At 46.7% G+C, this 22,195-nt stretch overlaps 9 non-coding genes across 9 annotated transcripts; all 9 read left to right on the top strand.

Moving 5' to 3' along the window:
- The first annotated feature begins 777 nt into the window (after positions 1-777).
- Positions 778-968, top strand: LOC142677532 (U2 spliceosomal RNA). The gene has a single exon (XR_012852543.1). It is a non-coding gene; the product is annotated as a U2 spliceosomal RNA (small nuclear RNA).
- A 1,262-nt stretch (positions 969-2,230) lies between these two features.
- On the top strand, positions 2,231-2,421 carry LOC142677242 (U2 spliceosomal RNA). Its single transcript, XR_012852281.1, has one exon. It is a non-coding gene; the product is annotated as a U2 spliceosomal RNA (small nuclear RNA).
- A 1,266-nt stretch (positions 2,422-3,687) lies between these two features.
- Positions 3,688-3,878, top strand: LOC142677241 (U2 spliceosomal RNA). Its single transcript, XR_012852280.1, has one exon. It is a non-coding gene; the product is annotated as a U2 spliceosomal RNA (small nuclear RNA).
- A 1,278-nt stretch (positions 3,879-5,156) lies between these two features.
- On the top strand, positions 5,157-5,347 carry LOC142677442 (U2 spliceosomal RNA). Its single transcript, XR_012852461.1, has one exon. It is a non-coding gene; the product is annotated as a U2 spliceosomal RNA (small nuclear RNA).
- Positions 5,348-6,622: 1,275 nt separating this feature from the next.
- Positions 6,623-6,813, top strand: LOC142677240 (U2 spliceosomal RNA). Its single transcript, XR_012852279.1, has one exon. It is a non-coding gene; the product is annotated as a U2 spliceosomal RNA (small nuclear RNA).
- Positions 6,814-8,092: 1,279 nt separating this feature from the next.
- LOC142677469 (U2 spliceosomal RNA) lies at positions 8,093-8,283 on the top strand. Its single transcript, XR_012852486.1, has one exon. It is a non-coding gene; the product is annotated as a U2 spliceosomal RNA (small nuclear RNA).
- Positions 8,284-9,555: 1,272 nt separating this feature from the next.
- LOC142677238 (U2 spliceosomal RNA) lies at positions 9,556-9,746 on the top strand. The gene has a single exon (XR_012852277.1). It is a non-coding gene; the product is annotated as a U2 spliceosomal RNA (small nuclear RNA).
- A 1,266-nt stretch (positions 9,747-11,012) lies between these two features.
- LOC142677444 (U2 spliceosomal RNA) lies at positions 11,013-11,203 on the top strand. The gene has a single exon (XR_012852463.1). It is a non-coding gene; the product is annotated as a U2 spliceosomal RNA (small nuclear RNA).
- A 6,825-nt stretch (positions 11,204-18,028) lies between these two features.
- On the top strand, positions 18,029-18,220 carry LOC142677566 (U2 spliceosomal RNA). Its single transcript, XR_012852573.1, has one exon. It is a non-coding gene; the product is annotated as a U2 spliceosomal RNA (small nuclear RNA).
- The last annotated feature ends 3,975 nt before the right edge of the window (positions 18,221-22,195 follow it).

Here is a 22,195-nt window from a genome sequence, read left to right as displayed (position 1 = left end):
ACAAACCCTTGCTTGCCTACAAAGAGAGCAGCAATTTGGATTTGTTACTATGTTACCTGGAAGAATAACAAACTGTGCAAGGATGGAGGTTGTAGGAGCAAGGAGAACAAGTTGTCTGTAAAGTTGGTGGATGCCTATTTTCCATTTTGCAGTCCCTTGTCTCCCTCTTGTGGCCTCCTGGAGGCAACTAGCTGTGCAAAAAAAAGACAGCCTGGGGGCCGGCTGTTGCAGTGTTGCCCTCTCAGGCAACACGGAGTGACTGACTGAGCCGCACCGTCTTATATAAAGTTCAGACGGAACTTTGCACGTGTCATAGTGGAGACCTCAGGAGCCAGAGCCAGCTTTCTGACATCATAATGGGGCCTCTGAGATAAAAGCCTGGGCCCAGGCAGTGTTGGTCAGTGCTGCTCAGCAGGCAGCACTGGACTGGATTAAAGCTGATACAAGGTGTGAAAGGAGAAGGGGTGGCAGTGGGCATGCACTTACTGCTGCTGCTGCTGCTGCTGCCAGTGTTTGCACGGCAGGAGGGCATTTGGGCGTTGCCAGGAAGGCGTTTTTATGTCGATTCCTCCTCTTTCAGCACTGCATTGTGGTGCAAGCAAAAGAAGCAAATCCTGTCTTGCTTCCTCTCCGGCCTTTATTCACCTCCCGCTTAGTAGCTGTGAGTGTGTGTGAGCCTGCAGGGCCCCATGGAATTGCCTAGGAGTAGGCTGAATCGCTGCAAGGGGTGAACAGCAGTATTGGGCAGGCTCGGTCAACGCGCGGCCCGTTCGGGTTATCGCTTCTCGGCCTTTTGGCAAAGATCAAGTGTAGTATATGTTCTTATCAGTTTAAAATCTGATACGTCCCCTATCTGGGGACCATATATTAAATGGATTTTTAGAACAGGGAGATGGAAATAGAGCTTGCTCTGTCCACTCCACGCATTGACCTGGTATTGCAGTATTTCCAGGACCGGTGCACCCTTTCCTTATGTGTTTACTAAAATCAGATTCCAAAAGTGCTTTTTGTGTTTGCCATTGTTTTTGTCTTTCGGATGGGATCTCCCCTTTTAATCCCATTATTTCAACACCTGTTGGACAATGCATTTGTACAGTCATGTGTGATAATGAGCTAATTTATTAAATGCAATTAATTAATACATTGCCACCTCTTGTTTTGTGTCGTCTGTGTTTCTGTGTTTCCGGCATTTCACATTGGAACAGCTCATTCACCTTCCTTGTCTTCTCTCCGCCCTCCCTCCTAGGTAGGTTAAAGAGCTGCACCTGAGCCAGCCACTGATTGATGCAGCACCATAGTCAAATAGTGGAGTGGAGTAGGGGAACAGCAAACAGCCATTAAAGCAGCCAGCCCGCCCGCCCGTCACAATGGACCTACCTGTGTACACTAGATGGATGTGATGGAATGTACTGTGGTCCCTACATTTCAAGAAGAAGTAAGAATTGCAGTTGCAACAAACCCTTGCTTGCCTACAAAGAGAGCAGCAATTTGGATTTGTTACTATGTTACCTGGAAGAATAACAAACTGTGCAAGGATGGAGGTTGTAGGAGCAAGGAGAACAAGTTGTCTGTAAAGTTGGTGAATGCCTATTTTCCATTTTGCAGTCCCTTGTCTCCCTCTTGTGGCCTCCTGGAGGCAACTAGCTGTGCAAAAAAAAGACAGCCTGGGGGCCGGCTGTTGCAGTGTTGCCCTCTCAGGCAACACTGAGTGACTGACTGAGCCGCACCGTCTTATATAAAGTTCAGACGGAACTTTGCACGTGTCATAGTGGAGACCTCAGGAGCCAGAGCCAGCTTTCTGACATCATAATGGGGCCTCAGAGATAAAAGCCTGGGCCCAGGCAGTGTTGTTCAGTGCTGCTCAGCAGGCAGCACTGGACTGGATTAAAGCTGATACAAGGTGTGAAAGGAGAAGGGGTGGCAGTGGGCATGCACTTACTGCTGCTGCTGCTGCTGCTGCCAGTGTTTGCACGGCAGGAGGGCATTTGGGCGTTGCCAGGAAGGCGTTTTTATGTCGATTCCTCCTCTTTCAGCACTGCATTGTGGTGCAAGCAAAAGAAGCAAATCCTGTCTTGCTTCCTCTCCGGCCTTTATTCACCTCCCGCTTAGTAGCTGTGAGTGTGTGTGAGCCTGCAGGGCCCCATGGAATTGCCTAGGAGTAGGCTGAATCGCTGCAAGGGGTGAACAGCAGTATTGGGCAGGCTCGGTCAACGCGCGGCCCGTTCGGGTTATCGCTTCTCGGCCTTTTGGCTAAGATCAAGTGTAGTATCTGTTCTTATCAGTTTAATATCTGATACGTCCCCTATCTGGGGACCATATATTAAATGGATTTTTAGAACAGGGAGATGGAAATAGAGCTTGCTCTGTCCACTCCACGCATTGACCTGGTATTGCAGTATTTCCAGGACCGGTGCACCCTTTCCTTATGTGTTTACTAAAATCAGATTCCAAAAGTGCTTTTTGTGTTTGCCATTGTTTTTGTCTTTCGGATGGGATCTCCCCTTTTAATCCCATTATTTCAACACCTGTTGGACAATGCATTTGTACAGTCATGTGTGATAATGAGCTAATTTATTAAATGCAATTAATTAATACATTGCCACCTCTTGTTTTGTGTCGTCTGTGTTTCTGTGTTTCCGGCATTTCACATTGGAACAGCTCATTCACCTTCCTTGTCTTCTCTCCGCCCTCCCTCCTAGGTAGGTTAAAGAGCTGCACCTGAGCCAGCCACTGATTGATGCAGCACCATAGTCAAATAGTGGAGTGGAGTAGGGGAACAGCAAACAGCCATTAAAGCAGCCAGCCCGCCGGCCCGCCCGTCACAATGGACCTACCTGTGTACACTAGATGGATGTGATGGAATGTACTGTGGTCCCTACATTTCAAGAAGAAGTAAGAATTGCAGTTGCAACAAACCCTTGCTTGCCTACAAAGAGAGCAGCAATTTGGATTTGTTACTATGTTACCTGGAAGAATAACAAACTGTGCAAGGATGGAGGTTGTAGGAGCAAGGAGAACAAGTTGTCTGTAAAGTTGGTGAATGCCTATTTTCCATTTTGCAGTCCCTTGTCTCCCTCTTGTGGCCTCCTGGAGGCAACTAGCTGTGCAAAAAAAAGACAGCCTGGGGGCCGGCTGTTGCAGTGTTGCCCTCTCAGGCAACACTGAGTGACTGACTGAGCCGCACCGTCTTATATAAAGTTCAGACGGAACTTTGCACGTGTCATAGTGGAGACCTCAGGAGCCAGAGCCAGCTTTCTGACATCATAATGGGGCCTCAGAGATAAAAGCCTGGGCCCAGGCAGTGTTGTTCAGTGCTGCTCAGCAGGCAGCACTGGACTGGATTAAAGCTGATACAAGGTGTGAAAGGAGAAGGGGTGGCAGTGGGCATGCACTTACTGCTGCTGCTGCTGCTGCTGCCAGTGTTTGCACGGCAGGAGGGCATTTGGGCGTTGCCAGGAAGGCGTTTTTATGTCGATTCCTCCTCTTTCAGCACTGCATTGTGGTGCAAGCAAAAGAAGCAAATCCTGTCTTGCTTCCTCTCCGGCCTTTATTCACCTCCCGCTTAGTAGCTGTGAGTGTGTGTGAGCCTGCAGGGCCCCATGGAATTGCCTAGGAGTAGGCTGAATCGCTGCAAGGGGTGAACAGCAGTATTGGGCAGGCTCGGTCAACGCGCGGCCCGTTCGGGTTATCGCTTCTCGGCCTTTTGGCTAAGATCAAGTGTAGTATCTGTTCTTATCAGTTTAATATCTGATACGTCCCCTATCTGGGGACCATATATTAAATGGATTTTTAGAACAGGGAGATGGAAATAGAGCTTGCTCTGTCCACTCCACGCATTGACCTGGTATTGCAGTATTTCCAGGACCGGTGCACCCTTTCCTTATGTGTTTACTAAAATCTGATTCCAAAAGTGCTTTTTGTGTTTGCCATTGTTTTTGTCTTTCGGATGGGATCTCCCCTTTTAATCCCATTATTTCAACACCTGTTGGACAATGCATTTGTACAGTCATGTGTGATAATGAGCTAATTTATTAAATGCAATTAATTAATACATTGCCACCTCTTGTTTTGTGTCGTCTGTGTTTCTGTGTTTCCGGCATTTCACATTGGAACAGCTCATTCACCTTCCTTGTCTTCTCTCCGCCCTCCCTCCTAGGTAGGTTAAAGAGCTGCACCTGAGCCAGCCACTGATTGATGCAGCACCATAGTCAAATAGTGGAGTGGAGTAGGGGAACAGCAAACAGCCATTAAAGCAGCCAGCCCGCCGGCCCGCCCGTCACAATGGACCTACCTGTGTACACTAGATGGATGTGATGGAATGTACTGTGGTCCCTACATTTCAAGAAGAAGTAAGAATTGCAGTTGCAACAAACCCTTGCTTGCCTACAAAGAGAGCAGCAATTTGGATTTGTTACTATGTTACCTGGGAGAATAACAAACTGTGCAAGGATGGAGGTTGTAGGAGCAAGGAGAACAAGTTGTCTGTAAAGTTGGTGAATGCCTATTTTCCATTTTGCAGTCCCTTGTCTCCCTCTTGTGGCCTCCTGGAGGCAACTAGCTGTGCAAAAAAAAGACAGCCTGGGGGCCGGCTGTTGCAGTGTTGCCCTCTCAGGCAACACTGAGTGACTGACTGAGCCGCACCGTCGTATATAAAGTTCAGACGGAACTTTGCACGTGTCATAGTGGAGACCTCAGGAGCCAGAGCCAGCTTTCTGACATCATAATGGGGCCTCAGAGATAAAAGCCTGGGCCCAGGCAGTGTTGTTCAGTGCTGCTCAGCAGGCAGCACTGGACTGGATTAAAGCTGATACAAGGTGTGAAAGGAGAAGGGGTGGCAGTGGGCATGCACTTACTGCTGCTGCTGCTGCTGCTGCTGCTGCTGCTGCCAGTGTTTGCACGGCAGGAGGGCATTTGGGCGTTGCCAGGAAGGCGTTTTTATGTCGATTCCTCCTCTTTCAGCACTGCATTGTGGTGCAAGCAAAAGAAGCAAATCCTGTCTTGCTTCCTCTCCGGCCTTTATTCACCTCCCGCTTAGTAGCTGTGAGTGTGTGTGAGCCTGCAGGGCCCCATGGAATTGCCTAGGAGTAGGCTGAATCGCTGCAAGGGGTGAACAGCAGTATTGGGCAGGCTCGGTCAACGCGCGGCCCGTTCGGGTTATCGCTTCTCGGCCTTTTGGCTAAGATCAAGTGTAGTATCTGTTCTTATCAGTTTAATATCTGATACGTCCCCTATCTGGGGACCATATATTAAATGGATTTTTAGAACAGGGAGATGGAAATAGAGCTTGCTCTGTCCACTCCACGCATTGACCTGGTATTGCAGTATTTCCAGGATCGGTGCACCCTTTCCTTATGTGTTTACTAAAATCAGATTCCAAAAGTGCTTTTTGTGTTTGCCATTGTTTTTGTCTTTCGGATGGGATCTCCCCTTTTAATCCCATTATTTCAACACCTGTTGGACAATGCATTTGTACAGTCATGTGTGATAATGAGCTAATTTATTAAATGCAATTAATTAATACATTGCCACCTCTTGTTTTGTGTCGTCTGTGTTTCTGTGTTTCCGGCATTTCACATTGGAACAGCTCATTCACCTTCCTTGTCTTCTCTCCGCCCTCCCTCCTAGGTAGGTTAAAGAGCTGCACCTGAGCCAGCCACTGATTGATGCAGCACCATAGTCAAATAGTGGAGTGGAGTAGGGGAACAGCAAACAGCCATTAAAGCAGCCAGCCCGCCCGCCCGCCCGTCACAATGGACCTACCTGTGTACACTAGATGGATGTGATGGAATGTACTGTGGTCCCTACATTTCAAGAAGAAGTAAGAATTGCAGTTGCAACAAACCCTTGCTTGCCTACAAAGAGAGCAGCAATTTGGATTTGTTCCTATGTTACCTGGAAGAATAACAAACTGTGCAAGGATGGAGGTTGTAGGAGCAAGGAGAACAAGTTGTCTGTAAAGTTGGTGGATGCCTATTTTCCATTTTGCAGTCCCTTGTCTCCCTCTTGTGGCCTCCTGGAGGCAACTAGCTGTGCAAAAAAAAGACAGCCTGGGGGCCGGCTGTTGCAGTGTTGCCCTCTCAGGCAACACTGAGTGACTGACTGAGCCGCACCGTCTTATATAAAGTTCAGACGGAACTTTGCACGTGTCATAGTGGAGACCTCAGGAGCCAGAGCCAGCTTTCTGACATCATAATGGGGCCTCAGAGATAAAAGCCTGGGCCCAGGCAGTGTTGGTCAGTGCTGCTCAGCAGGCAGCACTGGACTGGATTAAAGCTGATACAAGGTGTGAAAGGAGAAGGGGTGGCAGTGGGCATGCACTTACTGCTGCTGCTGCTGCTGCTGCTGCTGCTGCCAGTGTTTGCACGGCAGGAGGGCATTTGGGCGTTGCCAGGAAGGCGTTTTTATGTCGATTCCTCCTCTTTCAGCACTGCATTGTGGTGCAAGCAAAAGAAGCAAATCCTGTCTTGCTTCCTCTCCGGCCTTTATTCACCTCCCGCTTAGTAGCTGTGAGTGTGTGTGAGCCTGCAGGGCCCCATGGAATTGCCTAGGAGTAGGCTGAATCGCTGCAAGGGGTGAACAGCAGTATTGGGCAGGCTCGGTCAACGCGCGGCCCGTTCGGGTTATCGCTTCTCGGCCTTTTGGCTAAGATCAAGTGTAGTATCTGTTCTTATCAGTTTAATATCTGATACGTCCCCTATCTGGGGACCATATATTAAATGGATTTTTAGAACAGGGAGATGGAAATAGAGCTTGCTCTGTCCACTCCACGCATTGACCTGGTATTGCAGTATTTCCAGGACCGGTGCACCCTTTCCTTATGTGTTTACTAAAATCAGATTCCAAAAGTGCTTTTTGTGTTTGCCATTGTTTTTGTCTTTCGGATGGGATCTCCCCTTTTAATCCCATTATTTCAACACCTGTTGGACAATGCATTTGTACAGTCATGTGTGATAATGAGCTAATTTATTAAATGCAATTAATTAATACATTGCCACCTCTTGTTTTGTGTCGTCTGTGTTTCTGTGTTTCCGGCATTTCACATTGGAACAGCTCATTCACCTTCCTTGTCTTCTCTCCGCCCTCCCTCCTAGGTAGGTTAAAGAGCTGCACCTGAGCCAGCCACTGATTGATGCAGCACCATAGTCAAATAGTGGAGTGGAGTAGGGGAACAGCAAACAGCCATTAAAGCAGCCAGCCCGCCCGCCCGCCCGTCACAATGGACCTACCTGTGTACACTAGATGGATGTGATGGAATGTACTGTGGTCCCTACATTTCAAGAAGAAGTAAGAATTGCAGTTGCAACAAACCCTTGCTTGCCTACAAAGAGAGCAGCAATTTGGATTTGTTCCTATGTTACCTGGAAGAATAACAAACTGTGCAAGGATGGAGGTTGTAGGAGCAAGGAGAACAAGTTGTCTGTAAAGTTGGTGGATGCCTATTTTCCATTTTGCAGTCCCTTGTCTCCCTCTTGTGGCCTCCTGGAGGCAACTAGCTGTGCAAAAAAAAAGACAGCCTGGGGGCCGGCTGTTGCAGTGTTGCCCTCTCAGGCAACACTGAGTGACTGACTGAGCCGCACCGTCTTATATAAAGTTCAGACGGAACTTTGCACGTGTCATAGTGGAGACCTCAGGAGCCAGAGCCAGCTTTCTGACATCATAATGGGGCCTCAGAGATAAAAGCCTGGGCCCAGGCAGTGTTGGTCAGTGCTGCTCAGCAGGCAGCACTGGACTGGATTAAAGCTGATACAAGGTGTGAAAGGAGAAGGGGTGGCAGTGGGCATGCACTTACTGCTGCTGCTGCTGCTGCTGCTGCTGCTGCTGCCAGTGTTTGCACGGCAGGAGGGCATTTGGGCGTTGCCAGGAAGGCGTTTTTATGTCGATTCCTCCTCTTTCAGCACTGCATTGTGGTGCAAGCAAAAGAAGCAAATCCTGTCTTGCTTCCTCTCCGGCCTTTATTCACCTCCCGCTTAGTAGCTGTGAGTGTGTGTGAGCCTGCAGGGCCCCATGGAATTGCCTAGGAGTAGGCTGAATCGCTGCAAGGGGTGAACAGCAGTATTGGGCAGGCTCGGTCAACGCGCGGCCCGTTCGGGTTATCGCTTCTCGGCCTTTTGGCTAAGATCAAGTGTAGTATCTGTTCTTATCAGTTTAATATCTGATACGTCCCCTATCTGGGAACCATATATTAAATGGATTTTTAGAACAGGGAGATGGAAATAGAGCTTGCTCTGTCCACTCCACGCATTGACCTGGTATTGCAGTATTTCCAGGACCGGTGCACCCTTTCCTTATGTGTTTACTAAAATCAGATTCCAAAAGTGCTTTTTGTGTTTGCCATTGTTTTTGTCTTTCGGATGGGATCTCCCCTTTTAATCCCATTATTTCAACACCTGTTGGACAATGCATTTGTACAGTCATGTGTGATAATGAGCTAATTTATTAAATGCAATTAATTAATACATTGCCACCTCTTGTTTTGTGTCGTCTGTGTTTCTGTGTTTCCGGCATTTCACATTGGAACAGCTCATTCACCTTCCTTGTCTTCTCTCCGCCCTCCCTCCTAGGTAGGTTAAAGAGCTGCACCTGAGCCAGCCACTGATTGATGCAGCACCATAGTCAAATAGTGGAGTGGAGTAGGGGAACAGCAAACAGCCATTAAAGCAGCCAGCCCGCCCGCCCGCCCGTCACAATGGACCTACCTGTGTACACTAGATGGATGTGATGGAATGTACTGTGGTCCCTACATTTCAAGAAGAAGTAAGAATTGCAGTTGCAACAAACCCTTGCTTGCCTACAAAGAGAGCAGCAATTTGGATTTGTTACTATGTTACCTGGAAGAATAACAAACTGTGCAAGGATGGAGGTTGTAGGAGCAAGGAGAACAAGTTGTCTGTAAAGTTGGTGGATGCCTATTTTCCATTTTGCAGTCCCTTGTCTCCCTCTTGTGGCCTCCTGGAGGCAACTAGCTGTGCAAAAAAAAGACAGCCTGGGGGTCGGCTGTTGCAGTGTTGCCCTCTCAGGCAACACTGAGTGACTGACTGAGCCGCACCGTCTTATATAAAGTTCAGACGGAACTTTGCACGTGTCATAGTGGAGACCTCAGGAGCCAGAGCCAGCTTTCTGACATCATAATGGGGCCTCAGAGATAAAAGCCTGGGCCCAGGCAGTGTTGGTCAGTGCTGCTCAGCAGGCAGCACTGGACTGGATTAAAGCTGATACAAGGTGTGAAAGGAGAAGGGGTGGCAGTGGGCATGCACTTACTGCTGCTGCTGCTGCTGCTGCTGCTGCCAGTGTTTGCACGGCAGGAGGGCATTTGGGCGTTGCCAGGAAGGCGTTTTTATGTCGATTCCTCCTCTTTCAGCACTGCATTGTGGTGCAAGCAAAAGAAGCAAATCCTGTCTTGCTTCCTCTCCGGCCTTTATTCACCTCCCGCTTAGTAGCTGTGAGTGTGTGTGAGCCTGCAGGGCCCCATGGAATTGCCTAGGAGTAGGCTGAATCGCTGCAAGGGGTGAACAGCAGTATTGGGCAGGCTCGGTCAACGCGCGGCCCGTTCGGGTTATCGCTTCTCGGCCTTTTGGCTAAGATCAAGTGTAGTATCTGTTCTTATCAGTTTAATATCTGATACGTCCCCTATCTGGGGACCATATATTAAATGGATTTTTAGAACAGGGAGATGGAAATAGAGCTTGCTCTGTCCACTCCACGCATTGACCTGGTATTGCAGTATTTCCAGGACCGGTGCACCCTTTCCTTATGTGTTTACTAAAATCAGATTCCAAAAGTGCTTTTTGTGTTTGCCATTGTTTTTGTCTTTCGGATGGGATCTCCCCTTTTAATCCCATTATTTCAACACCTGTTGGACAATGCATTTGTACAGTCATGTGTGATAATGAGCTAATTTATTAAATGCAATTAATTAATACATTGCCACCTCTTGTTTTGTGTCGTCTGTGTTTCTGTGTTTCCGGCATTTCACATTGGAACAGCTCATTCACCTTCCTTGTCTTCTCTCCGCCCTCCCTCCTAGGTAGGTTAAAGAGCTGCACCTGAGCCAGCCACTGATTGATGCAGCACCATAGTCAAATAGTGGAGTGGAGTAGGGGAACAGCAAACAGCCATTAAAGCAGCCAGCCCGCCCGCCCGCCCGTCACAATGGACCTACCTGTGTACACTAGATGGATGTGATGGAATGTACTGTGGTCCCTACATTTCAAGAAGAAGTAAGAATTGCAGTTGCAACAAACCCTTGCTTGCCTACAAAGAGAGCAGCAATTTGGATTTGTTACTATGTTACCTGGAAGAATAACAAACTGTGCAAGGATGGAGGTTGTAGGAGCAAGGAGAACAAGTTGTCTGTAAAGTTGGTGGATGCCTATTTTCCATTTTGCAGTCCCTTGTCTCCCTCTTGTGGCCTCCTGGAGGCAACTAGCTGTGCAAAAAAAAGACAGCCTGGGGGCCGGCTGTTGCAGTGTTGCCCTCTCAGGCAACACTGAGTGACTGACTGAGCCGCACCGTCTTATATAAAGTTCAGACGGAACTTTGCACGTGTCATAGTGGAGACCTCAGGAGCCAGAGCCAGCTTTCTGACATCATAATGGGGCCTCAGAGATAAAAGCCTGGGCCCAGGCAGTGTTGGTCAGTGCTGCTCAGCAGGCAGCACTGGACTGGATTAAAGCTGATACAAGGTGTGAAAGGAGAAGGGGTGGCAGTGGGCATGCACTTACTGCTGCTGCTGCTGCTGCTGCCAGTGTTTGCACGGCAGGAGGGCATTTGGGCGTTGCCAGGAAGGCGTTTTTATGTCGATTCCTCCTCTTTCAGCACTGCATTGTGGTGCAAGCAAAAGAAGCAAATCCTGTCTTGCTTCCTCTCCGGCCTTTATTCACCTCCCGCTTAGTAGCTGTGAGTGTGTGTGAGCCTGCAGGGCCCCATGGAATTGCCTAGGAGTAGGCTGAATCGCTGCAAGGGGTGAACAGCAGTATTGGGCAGCCTCGGTCAACGCGCGGCCCGTTCGGGTTATCGCTTCTCGGCCTTTTGGCTAAGATCAAGTGTAGTATCTGTTCTTATCAGTTTAATATCTGATACGTCCCCTATCTGGGGACCATATATTAAATGGATTTTTAGAACAGGGAGATGGAAATAGAGCTTGCTCTGTCCACTCCACACATTGACCTGGTATTGCAGTATTTCCAGGACCGGTGCACCCTTTCCTTATGTGTTTACTAAAATCAGATTCCAAAAGTGCTTTTTGTGTTTGCCATTGTTTTTGTCTTTCGGATGGGATCTCCCCTTTTAATCCCATTATTTCAACACCTGTTGGACAATGCATTTGTACAGTCATGTGTGATAATGAGCTAATTTATTAAATGCAATTAATTAATACATTGCCACCTTTTGTTTTGTGTCGTCTGTGTTTCTGTGTTTCCGGCATTTCACATTGGAACAGCTCATTCACCTTCCTTGTCTTCTCTCCGCCCTCCCTCCTAGGTAGGTTAAAGAGCTGCACCTGAGCCAGCCACTGATTGATGCAGCACCATAGTCAAATAGTGGAGTGGAGTAGGGGAACAGCAAACAGCCATTAAAGCAGCCAGCCCGCCCGCCCGCCCGTCACAATGGACCTACCTGTGTACACTAGATGGATGTGATGGAATGTACTGTGGTCCCTACATTTCAAGAAGAAGTAAGAATTGCAGTTGCAACAAACCCTTGCTTGCCTACAAAGAGAGCAGCAATTTGGATTTGTTACTATGTTACCTGGAAGAATAACAAACTGTGCAAGGATGGAGGTTGTAGGAGCAAGGAGAACAAGTTGTCTGTAAAGTTGGTGGATGCCTATTTTCCATTTTGCAGTCCCTTGTCTCCCTCTTGTGGCCTCCTGGAGGCAACTAGCTGTGCAAAAAAAAGACAGCCTGGGGGCCGGCTGTTGCAGTGTTGCCCTCTCAGGCAACACTGAGTGACTGACTGAGCCGCACCGTCTTATATAAAGTTCAGACGGAACTTTGCACGTGTCATAGTGGAGACCTCAGGAGCCAGAGCCAGCTTTCTGACATCATAATGGGGCCTCAGAGATAAAAGCCTGGGCCCAGGCAGTGTTGGTCAGTGCTGCTCAGCAGGCAGCACTGGACTGGATTAAAGCTGATACAAGGTGTGAAAGGAGAAGGGGTGGCAGTGGGCATGCACTTACTGCTGCTGGTGCTGCTGCTGCTGCTGCCAGTGTTTGCACGGCAGGAGGGCATTTGGGCGTTGCCAGGAAGGCGTTTTTATGTCGATTCCTCCTCTTTCAGCACTGCATTGTGGTGCAAGCAAAAGAAGCAAATCCTGTCTTGCTTCCTCTCCGGCCTTTATTCACCTCCCGCTTAGTAGCTGTGAGTGTGTGTGAGCCTGCAGGGCCCCATGGAATTGCCTAGGAGTAGGCTGAATCGCTGCAAGGGGTGAACAGCAGTATTGGGCAGGCTCGGTCAACGCGCGGCCCGTTCGGGTTATCGCTTCTCGGCCTTTTGGCAAGATCAGGTGTAGTATTTCTGCATCTGGTTTTGTTGGGAGGTGTCCGGGGTACCCTGCTCCTTGGCCTTGGGGGATCGTCTCTTTTCACAGAGAGACTTCACCCCCTTGCTGCTATTTGGGGAGTGGGCTTAGCCCCCGGACAACGAGTTGCGATCGCGCCTTACCCAAGAGGTCAACCGGCCTTGAGGCGTTTTTCTAAGAGCGTTCCGAGGGCGTTTATCGGGCTTCGTAGGTGTCTGGGGTACCCTAATCCTTGGCCTTGGGGGAGGGTTCCACTTAATTGTGGAATCTGAGCCCTTGCTGCTATAAGGGACAGGCTTAGCCCCCAGGCACTGAAAATGCCATATACATTTGGATTTGCATCCGGGGACACCCGGTTGCGCCAGTCCGTCCGCATCGAGGTGGAAGAAGGCCATCGCCAGCGGAAGAACCTTCGCTTCATTGTGGAGGTGATTCTGCTGGACTTCCTGGGGCTCAAGCGGGCGGACATCCTGTGTCTCAACGACCAGGAAAGCCGCGGTCGGTACACCGTATCCTTTACGGCCGCGGCATGTTGCGACAACATGCACAAAAGATTGTCTGATGCGGACCAGAGTGAGGAGCGGCTAAATGGACTGAACTTTTTATTCCTCTACGGGGAGGAAGAAGTCCCGCTCGTGATGTGCATGTTCAGTCCATTTGTCTCAGAGTGTGACATTGAAACCTTCCTCAGTCGTTACTGCAGGGAGGTCCGCTTCTCACATAAAATCTTGAACACCCAGAGCTTCTGGAATGGCAAAAGAAAATATTGGGTGAAGTTCCGCCAGGATCCCAATGGCATTGGAGGCTTACATCACCCACCCCAGAACTTTGCCATTGGGAAGAATCGAGGATTCCTATTTTACCCCCAGATGCCAATAGCCTGCCGGAACTGCTTGAGATATGGCCACACCAGAGAACATTGTGACCGGCCCCATGTGGTGCAGTGTAACAGGTGTGGCCAGGTTGGACACGTAGCGGCAAAATGCAGTTCCGAGGTGTTGTGCAATCTGTGCGGCATGACTGGGCATGCTTTTAAAGATTGCCCCCGCAGAGCGAAATCTGGGCCACCCAGACCAGGGCCAGAGCGGCAGTTTGCAACATGTGCAGACGCCGCTGGTAATGCCCCAAAACGAGCATTGACGACTGAGGGGTCCAGGCCAAAGTCCTTCACAGCTCCATCGGGGGGCCCACCGATGTCAGCCTCGAGGGACGGCCATAGGGATTCCACCGGGTCCAGGCAGAGCAGGAGGAATTCTGACTCTGCTGGACATAAGTTGACCGGCACCTCTGCAAACAGGTCCTCTGCTCCGCCTGCAGTGGACCCTGTTGAGGCAGTGGTTAGCGACAGGCGTCGTGGCTCCGTAGGTTCTGCAGTAGGACCTGACGCCTGTCCCAAGAGTGTGGGCATGGAGCGGAGACACTCTGTGTCAGACGAGGGCTCCATTAAGAAAACCCTAAAATATGCTGGATTGGAGCCTCGTTTTGACCATTTCCGGTCAACGGGGGGGTCGGAGCAAAGTTCCTCCACTGCGGTTGTGGAGGGGCTTGCGATGAAGGCTCCCCGTAAGCAGGCAAAGGTTGCCAAGAGTGATGGGACCTCACAGGCCCCTGTGCAGCTGCCCAGGAAGGACATCAGCGATATCTTCAGCCAGGGGCCAGAGATGGGTGAGAGCGACTTCGAGGAGATGGATAGGAGCCATTCTGCAAAGAGACAGCGAGAGGAAGAGGAGTCCGGAGTTCGGAGGAAAGCTGCCTATCGGAGTTCGGATGAGAGCAGTGTGGGGGTTGGAGCCGCCCACGTATCTGGCTCTGACCCTACCAACATCCAAGATTTATTGACCCCTCAAAAAGGGGGTCCAGACTCGCAGCTGATCTCCGAGTACGACTCTTCTGGTTCGGACCCTGACCTCAACTAAGACTATGTTGGTTCCTATCAAAGTCGCCTCACTAAATGTGAGGTCCCTAAAGAGCCCTGTCCGCAGGACTGCTTTATTTTCATTTTTAGAGACTGTGGACTTTGACCTTTGCCTGCTTCAAGAATGTGGAATCCCTAATGACTTGGAATATCAAGATTTAAAGATGGACTGGAAACTAGGCCCCTCAGTCTGGTCTGGTGGAAATGACTGTCGCTCTGCGGGGGTTGGATTGCTCTGCCGAGGTCGTTTTATCTCCATCCAAACAGTGACTGAAATCATGCCCGGCAGAGCTATTTTAATACATTTGCTTTTTAATGGAATTTTAATTCGTGTTTTAAACGTTTATGCCCCTCCTACCAAACAGGAGAGGGCAGAACTATTAGAGATTTTACCATTGTTTTGTGTTGGGTCTACCCCCCTGCTGGTGGGTGGTGATTTTAACTGTGTGCGAGATGGAGAACACCGGCAGGGTGGGGATTTTAATCGAAAAATTGACCGTACTTCTTACCTGCTCAAGAATTTTATTGGTGATTTTAAATTGAAAGATTGCTGGAGGGAACTCTTGCCTGCGGACCCAGGCCCCACCTGGTCCAATGGAAGAGTGAGCTCCAGAATTGATTTTATTTTCACTTCTAATAGTTTTATTCCCAAAAAATGTTTGCTTTTAACAAATATTTTATCTGATCACAAGCTCCTTTCAGTGCACCTGGAGCTAGAGGGAGAGCAAAAAGCTTGTAGGGGTCCCTGGAGACTAAACACCACACTCCTGGAGGACCCCATCATTAAAGAGGAGTTTGTGCGGACCTACCAGTGTTGGCAGTCCCATAGAGCGCCCAGTCAGCCTATGCTACACTGGTGGGAGGGCATTAAACCCAAAATCAGAGCTTTTTTTATTCGAGCAGGTAAGAAGAAAGCAAAAGAGAAAAAACAATGGTTTTATGTTCTTAATAAACGTTTACATGTACTTTTTAAATTGAAGGAGATTGGTATGGATGTTGATGATGATATCTTAAATCTTAAAGCTGAAATAAAATATGCCATAGAAGAGAAAGGGAAACAAATAATTTTTAATTCACATGTAAAGCACCTCGAGGATGGCGAGAAGTGTTCCCGGTTCTTCTTCAAAAAGGTAATGGATAAACGAGATGTCATTTTAAACCTTGAAGGAGAAACCACTATGGTCGGCATTTTAAATTCTGCTTTTAATTTCTACCAATCTCTTTTTAACAAGAAAAATATTGATCCTTCCTTTTTAGAACATGTTCTTAATTCCCTTGATGCCAAGCTAGATATTTTAGACCAGGAAGTTTTATCCCGTAATATTACCTTGGAGGAACTTTTATTTGCTTTTAAAAGTTTTTCTAATGGGAAAGCTCCTGGGGAAGATGGTCTGCCCATCGAATTTTATCATGCTTTTTGGGAAATTTTAAAGAATGACATGTTTTTATTGTATAAGGAAGTTTTTATTACTGAAGAGCTGCCCCCTTCCTGGAGGAGGGGGATTGTGTCCTTAATTTTTAAAAAAGGTGAGAGGGACCAGTTAAAAAACTGGCGCCCTATTACTCTTTTAAACGTTGATTGTAAAATTTTAGCTAAACTAATAACAATCCGTTTTAAACCTTTTATTCATAAATTAATCCATCCAAACCAGGTATGTGGGGTACCTGGGAGGTCAATTACTGAGTCCCTGAATATTTTACGTGACATCATTTGGTATTTTAAAGAAAGGGGTCAAAGCCTTGCTATTTTATCCTTAGATTTCGAGAAGGCTTTTGACCGGGTCTCCCATGAATATCTTTTTATGGTTCTTAAAAAGATGGCTGTTCCTGAAATTATTTTAACACGTATTAAGCTTTTATATCGATCCTGTTTTAGCCAAATTTCTATCAACGGATTTTTAACTAAAGGTGTTCCTCTTTTATCAGGGGTGAAACAGGGGTGCCCGTTGTCTCCGCTCCTTTTTATTTGTGCCATAGAACCTCTGTTCACCCTAATAAGAGATGATAAAGTCATCAGAGGCGTGCCCATACCTGGAGGAAGGGGGAACCAGGTAAAAATCCTAGGCTATATGGATGACGCCACCGTCCTATGCCCAGACGCCGCTTCTATGAGACGGGCATTGAGGAACACCGGCTTTTTTTGTGAAGCCTCTGGTTTTAAATTAAACGTTGATAAGTGTGACTGTTTTTATACTGGTGTATGGGATTCCTCTGTGACACCAGGAGTTAACATGCAGCAGGATCAGATAAAAATTTTAGGAATTGTTTTTAATCAAGAAAACGATGGGAGACCCAATTGGGATTCAGTAATTGCCAAAATGGAAAAAAAGGTTTTAATGTGGAATTTGAGAAATCTCACCATGGAGGGAAAAGTTTTAATAATTAAATCTGTTTTATTACCCATAATGCTTTATGTAGCTATGGTTTTCCCTCCAACAATTTTATATATTAAAAAAGTGACCAGGATCTGTTTTATGTTTTTATGGGGTTCCAAAATGGAAAAACTAAAACGTGATTTTATGTACAGATGTAAGGACAATGGCGGGAGAGATGTTCCTAACCTTTTTAACTTCTTTTACATTAAATACTTTTGCTTCTGTTTTAAAATGTATAATTCTGATGGTATTTTTAGCTACTTTTTAAAGTACGCTACGGGCATGATTTTTAAACGATGGTTTCGTGTCCCTTTGAATTCTCCTGTGCTTCTGTGTCCCCCAAAACAATATGCGGTGCTCGAAAAAACTGTCAGGCTCCTAGGTCTCCAAGAATTGGAGCCTGACATATTGGGGGACCAGAAAAAAGTGTCACTCTCCTGTAGGCGGCAGGAGGATACACTGGCAGTTTCAAATTTCTCACAGGCAAGGTCCAAGGTGGTGTGGCGGAACGTTTTCGGGAAATTTATGGCAAATGTGCACAAGGACCTTGCCTGGGCAATCGTTCACCAGTGCCTCCCTACTCGTGAATTCCAGCATAGGCGAGGACTGGTGGCGAGAGCCAAGTGCCCGAGAGACAGGTGTGGTGACGACGAGACGATAATGCACCTGTTTTGGAACTGCCCATATGCACAGGAGGTTTGGAGGAAGGTAGGCCCATTGCTGAAATGGGCCTGCGGTCTTAAAGATCTTAAATTTGAATACGTGTTTTATGGTCTTTTTAACTGCCCAAGTTTTAAACAGCAAATGGTCTGTTGGATCATTTTAAACTGTTTTAAGAATGCCATTTGGAAGGTTAGGAACATTCTGCTTTTTAAACATGATTTTATTGACGTTAAAAATTGTGTGAAATATGCCCTAAGTGAAATGTACATTTATTATCTTAGGGACAAAAAGCAGCTAGGGGTAAAAGAAGCAACATCCATGTGGTGTTTGCAAATGTGGAATACCATAACATTGTAAATAAAAATGGTTTTATTCTTTTATGTCTTTTATGCCCTGTATAAATTTTATCCTGCTATTGTTCTGTACTTTTATTATAACATCTGTATTAATGGTCTTATTATTATTACTTTTGTATTCATTTAAATGTATGAATATTCATGTATTATGCTGTTGATTTTATCTTGTGGTTTCAATTTTAAAAAAAAGTCTGTAAAATATATTATTTTTGCCAATAAAAAACTTTGTTGAAACCTTATCTGTTCTTATCAGTTTAATATCTGATACGTCCCCTATCTGGGGACCATATATTAAATGGATTTTTAGAACAGGGAGATGGAAATAGAGCTTGCTCTGTCCACTCCACGCATTGACCTGGTATTGCAGTATTTCCAGGACCGGTGCACCCTTTCCTTATGTGTTTACTAAAATCAGATTCCAAAAGTGCTTTTTGTGTTTGCCATTGTTTTTGTCTTTCGGATGGGATCTCCCCTTTTAATCCCATTATTTCAACACCTGTTGGACAATGCATTTGTACAGTCATGTGTGATAATGAGCTAATTTATTAAATGCAATTAATTAATACATTGCCACCTCTTGTTTTGTGTCGTCTGTGTTTCTGTGTTTCCGGCATTTCACATTGGAACAGCTCATTCACCTTCCTTGACTTCTCTCCGCCCTCCCTCCTAGGTAGGTTAAAGAGCTGCACCTGAGCCAGCCACTGATTGATGCAGCACCATGGTCAAATAGTGGAGTGGAGTAGGGGAACAGCAAACAGCCATTAAAGCAGCCAGCCCGCCCGCCCGCCCGTCACAATGGACCTACCTGTGTACACTAGATGGATGTGATGGAATGTACTGTGGTCCCTACATTTCAAGAAGAAGTAAGAATTGCAGTTGCAACAAACCCTTGCTTGCCTACAAAGAGAGCAGCAATTTGGATTTGTTACTATGTTACCTGGAAGAATAACAAACTGTGCAAGGATGGAGGTTGTAGGAGCAAGGAGAACAAGTTGTCTGTAAAGTTGGTGGATGCCTATTTTCCATTTTGCAGTCCCTTGTCTCCCTCTTGTGGCCTCCTGGAGGCAACTAGCTGTGCAAAAAAAAGACAGCCTGGGGGCCGGCTGTTGCAGTGTTGCCCTCTCAGGCAACACTGAGTGACTGACTGAGCCGCACCGTCTTATATAAAGTTCAGACGGAACTTTGCACGTGTCATAGTGGAGACCTCAGGAGCCAGAGCCAGCTTTCTGACATCATAATGGGGCCTCAGAGATAAAAGCCTGGGCCCAGGCAGTGTTGGTCAGTGCTGCTCAGCAGGCAGCACTGGACTGGATTAAAGCTGATACAAGGTGTGAAAGGAGAAGGGGTGGCAGTGGGCATGCACTTACTGCTGCTGCTGCTGCTGCTGCTGCCAGTGTTTGCACGGCAGGAGGGCATTTGGGCGTTGCCAGGAAGGCGTTTTTATGTCGATTCCTCCTCTTTCAGCACTGCATTGTGGTGCAAGCAAAAGAAGCAAATCCTGTCTTGCTTCCTCTCCGGCCTTTATTCACCTCCCGCTTAGTAGCTGTGAGTGAGTGTGAGCCTGCAGGGCCCCATGGAATTGCCTAGGAGTAGGCTGAATCGCTGCAAGGGGTGAACAGCAGTATTGGGCAGGCTCGGTCAACGCGTGGCCCGTTCGGGTTATCGCTTCTCGGCCTTTTGGCTCAGATCAGAGTTTATTGCTCTGGTCTGGGTCGGGGGTGCGAGTGTTCCTGTGGTAGCAGGAGACCTTTTGAGTGGCGATCCTCCTATGGTCCTGGACCGATAGGCTGAAAAGATGGCAGGTATGGAATTTTCCTCAGGTATCCAGAAGACAGTCCGGCTGAAGGTGGAGATCTCTGACAGCGTGAAGAACAGCATCTCATATGTTGGACACGAAATTGTGGAGAAGATGGCGGGTATTTCCCTGGAAAATGATGTATTTTGTATTCAAGAATCAAAAAAACAAGGTATCTATGACATTTCCTTTTATGTGGATGGGACCTGCCTGCTCTTTTATGAATGCCTGAAGACTAATGCATCTAACCAGGTACTGAGGAATGTCACATTTGTTCCACTGTTTGAACTAGAGGAAAAAACTGTCTTTATCCATGTATTTAACCCTTTCACGGATGTTAATATCCTAAAGAACTTTCTTGGACAGTACTGTTTAAGTGTGAAAGGAGGGGTAAGGCAGAAAAGTATCCTTAACATCTTTAATGGAACATATAAATTCTGGGTGAAATTAAGACCTGATGAAAGCTGTATTGGGGGAGTGAGACACCCACCTGCCAATTTTTCTGTGGCTGGAAACAGAGGCTACCTGTATTACCAAGGACAGCCATCCTTTTGCAGGAACTGTTTTAAATTTGGCCATTTAAAGGAGGATTGCCCAGGGGTTAAACTGTGCAGGAACTGTAAAAATCCTGGACATGAGGCTGGGGCGTGTCCACAGCCTAGAGCCTGTGATTTATGTGGATTGACTGGACATATGTACAGAGACTGTCCTGAAGTGGTAAAGAGGAGGGAAGAAAGGAAGAAGCAGGAGGAGGCTAGGAAGCAAAGGAATCAAATGGATCTTGATAGGAAGAGGGAGGAAGGAGCAAGAATCTTGAGGATGTCTGAGGAGGCTGAAAAAAGACAAAATGAAGCTGTGCAAGACCAGCAGCAGGTGGAGATGGGGGAGGGGTTGATTAGCCCAGCTGTGGAATCTCCCATGAGCCTTTTGATGGATGAGTCAGCAAGAATAGACTGGTCTCTCTCTGAGGAAGATGAACCTCCTGGGGGGGAAGTGACTGTCACAGGTGCAGAATGTTTTCGTCCCCCCAGGAAAACGGCAAAAAAGCCACGTTTTGAGAAGGTGGAAGAAGAGGCGATTTCGTTGGAGAACCCATTCGAATCTTTATTTGAGGCCCATATGGATACAGGCTCTGGCGGAGAAAGTTCTTCCAAAGTACTCCAGAGGAAAATCTTAAAATAATGGCGTTGCTAAATTTTCTTCCTTTGGGTTGTTTTAGATTATGTCTTTGAAGTTTTTGTCATCCAATGTGCGTATGTTTAGGAGTAGAGCCAGAAGAGCTCTTATACTAGACATATTAGCAAATCAAAATGTTGATGTCATTTGTGTTCAAGAGTGTGGATTGGATTTTGTGGTGGGGCAGGAGGAGTGGGTGCACGGGCCTGCAATATGGTCAGTGTCAAACAAAAATAGAAATGATGGTGTGGGGATTCTATTCAAAAACAAAAAAATAGAAATTTGTAGTCATACTGTTATTGAGGAGGGAAGGTGTGTGATGGTGGTGGTGAGATTTAATAGAGTGAATGTTCGTATAATTAATATATATGCTCCAGTTAATAAGAATGAAAGAGTGGAACTGTTTGAAAAAGTGAAAATGTTTTTGCCTGGGAAGGATCCGGTTGTGTGGATAGGGGACTTTAATTGTGAGATTGATGGAAAAAATGTGGATGTGTCTGGTAATGTGGTTAAAAATATATTGTTTGATTTTCAGTTGAAGGATGTGATAAAATTATGTGGGGTAGACCCCCAAGATACATATTTTTCAGACAGGGGTATTTATAGTTCAAGACTAGATATGTGTTTTGTGTCGAAAGGTGTGATGGGTAAAAACTATATGCAAATGAGGGTAATATATTCAGATCATGAGTGTGTGATGTGTGAACTGGTTTTGGATGTGGAATGTATAAGTGGGAGGGGTTTATGGAAATTAAATGTTAATTTGTTAGAAGATGAGGAGGTGTATGGGAAATATGTTAATTTGTATGGGAGTTGGTGTAGAAGGAAGAATGAGTTTGTAGATGTGTTAGAGTGGTGGGATTGGGTGAAGGAAAAGACAAAAGTATATTTTAAGAAAGCTGGTTATAGAAGAGCGGCTGGTAGAAGGAGAAAGTATGAGTGCTTGTATAAAAGATTGGGGTTTTTGAGAAGTTTGAAGAAGAATGGTTGGGAGGTGGATGAGAAGATTGAGGAAGTTAAGAAGAATATGAAAGAATGGATGGTGAAAAAGGGTAAGGAAATTATGTATCAAGCAAGATTGGATAAGTTAGAAAAGAATGAGAAATGTTCGAGATATTTTTTTAAAAAAGTGATTGGGAAGAAAGAGGATTTGGTATGTGTGTATGATAAGGATGGGAATCTGGTAAAAGGGAAAGTGGTGTTAGGAGTGGTTGAAGAGTTTTACAGAGAATTGTATGCAGTAAAGGAGTGTGATAGAGATTTGGAGTCTGAGGTGGTGGCTGTGATTGAGAAGCAGGTGGAGAGAATGGAGTGTGATAGGCTGATGAGAGGAGTTGGGGAGGAAGAGGTTAAATCAGCTATTGAAAGCATGTCAGTGAATAGAACACCGGGAGAG

Source organism: Rhinoderma darwinii (assembly GCF_050947455.1).
Source record: "Rhinoderma darwinii isolate aRhiDar2 chromosome 2 unlocalized genomic scaffold, aRhiDar2.hap1 SUPER_2_unloc_31, whole genome shotgun sequence".
NCBI classification, from domain to species: domain Eukaryota; kingdom Metazoa; phylum Chordata; class Amphibia; order Anura; family Rhinodermatidae; genus Rhinoderma; species Rhinoderma darwinii.
This window is presented reverse-complemented; position numbering and strand designations above follow the sequence as displayed.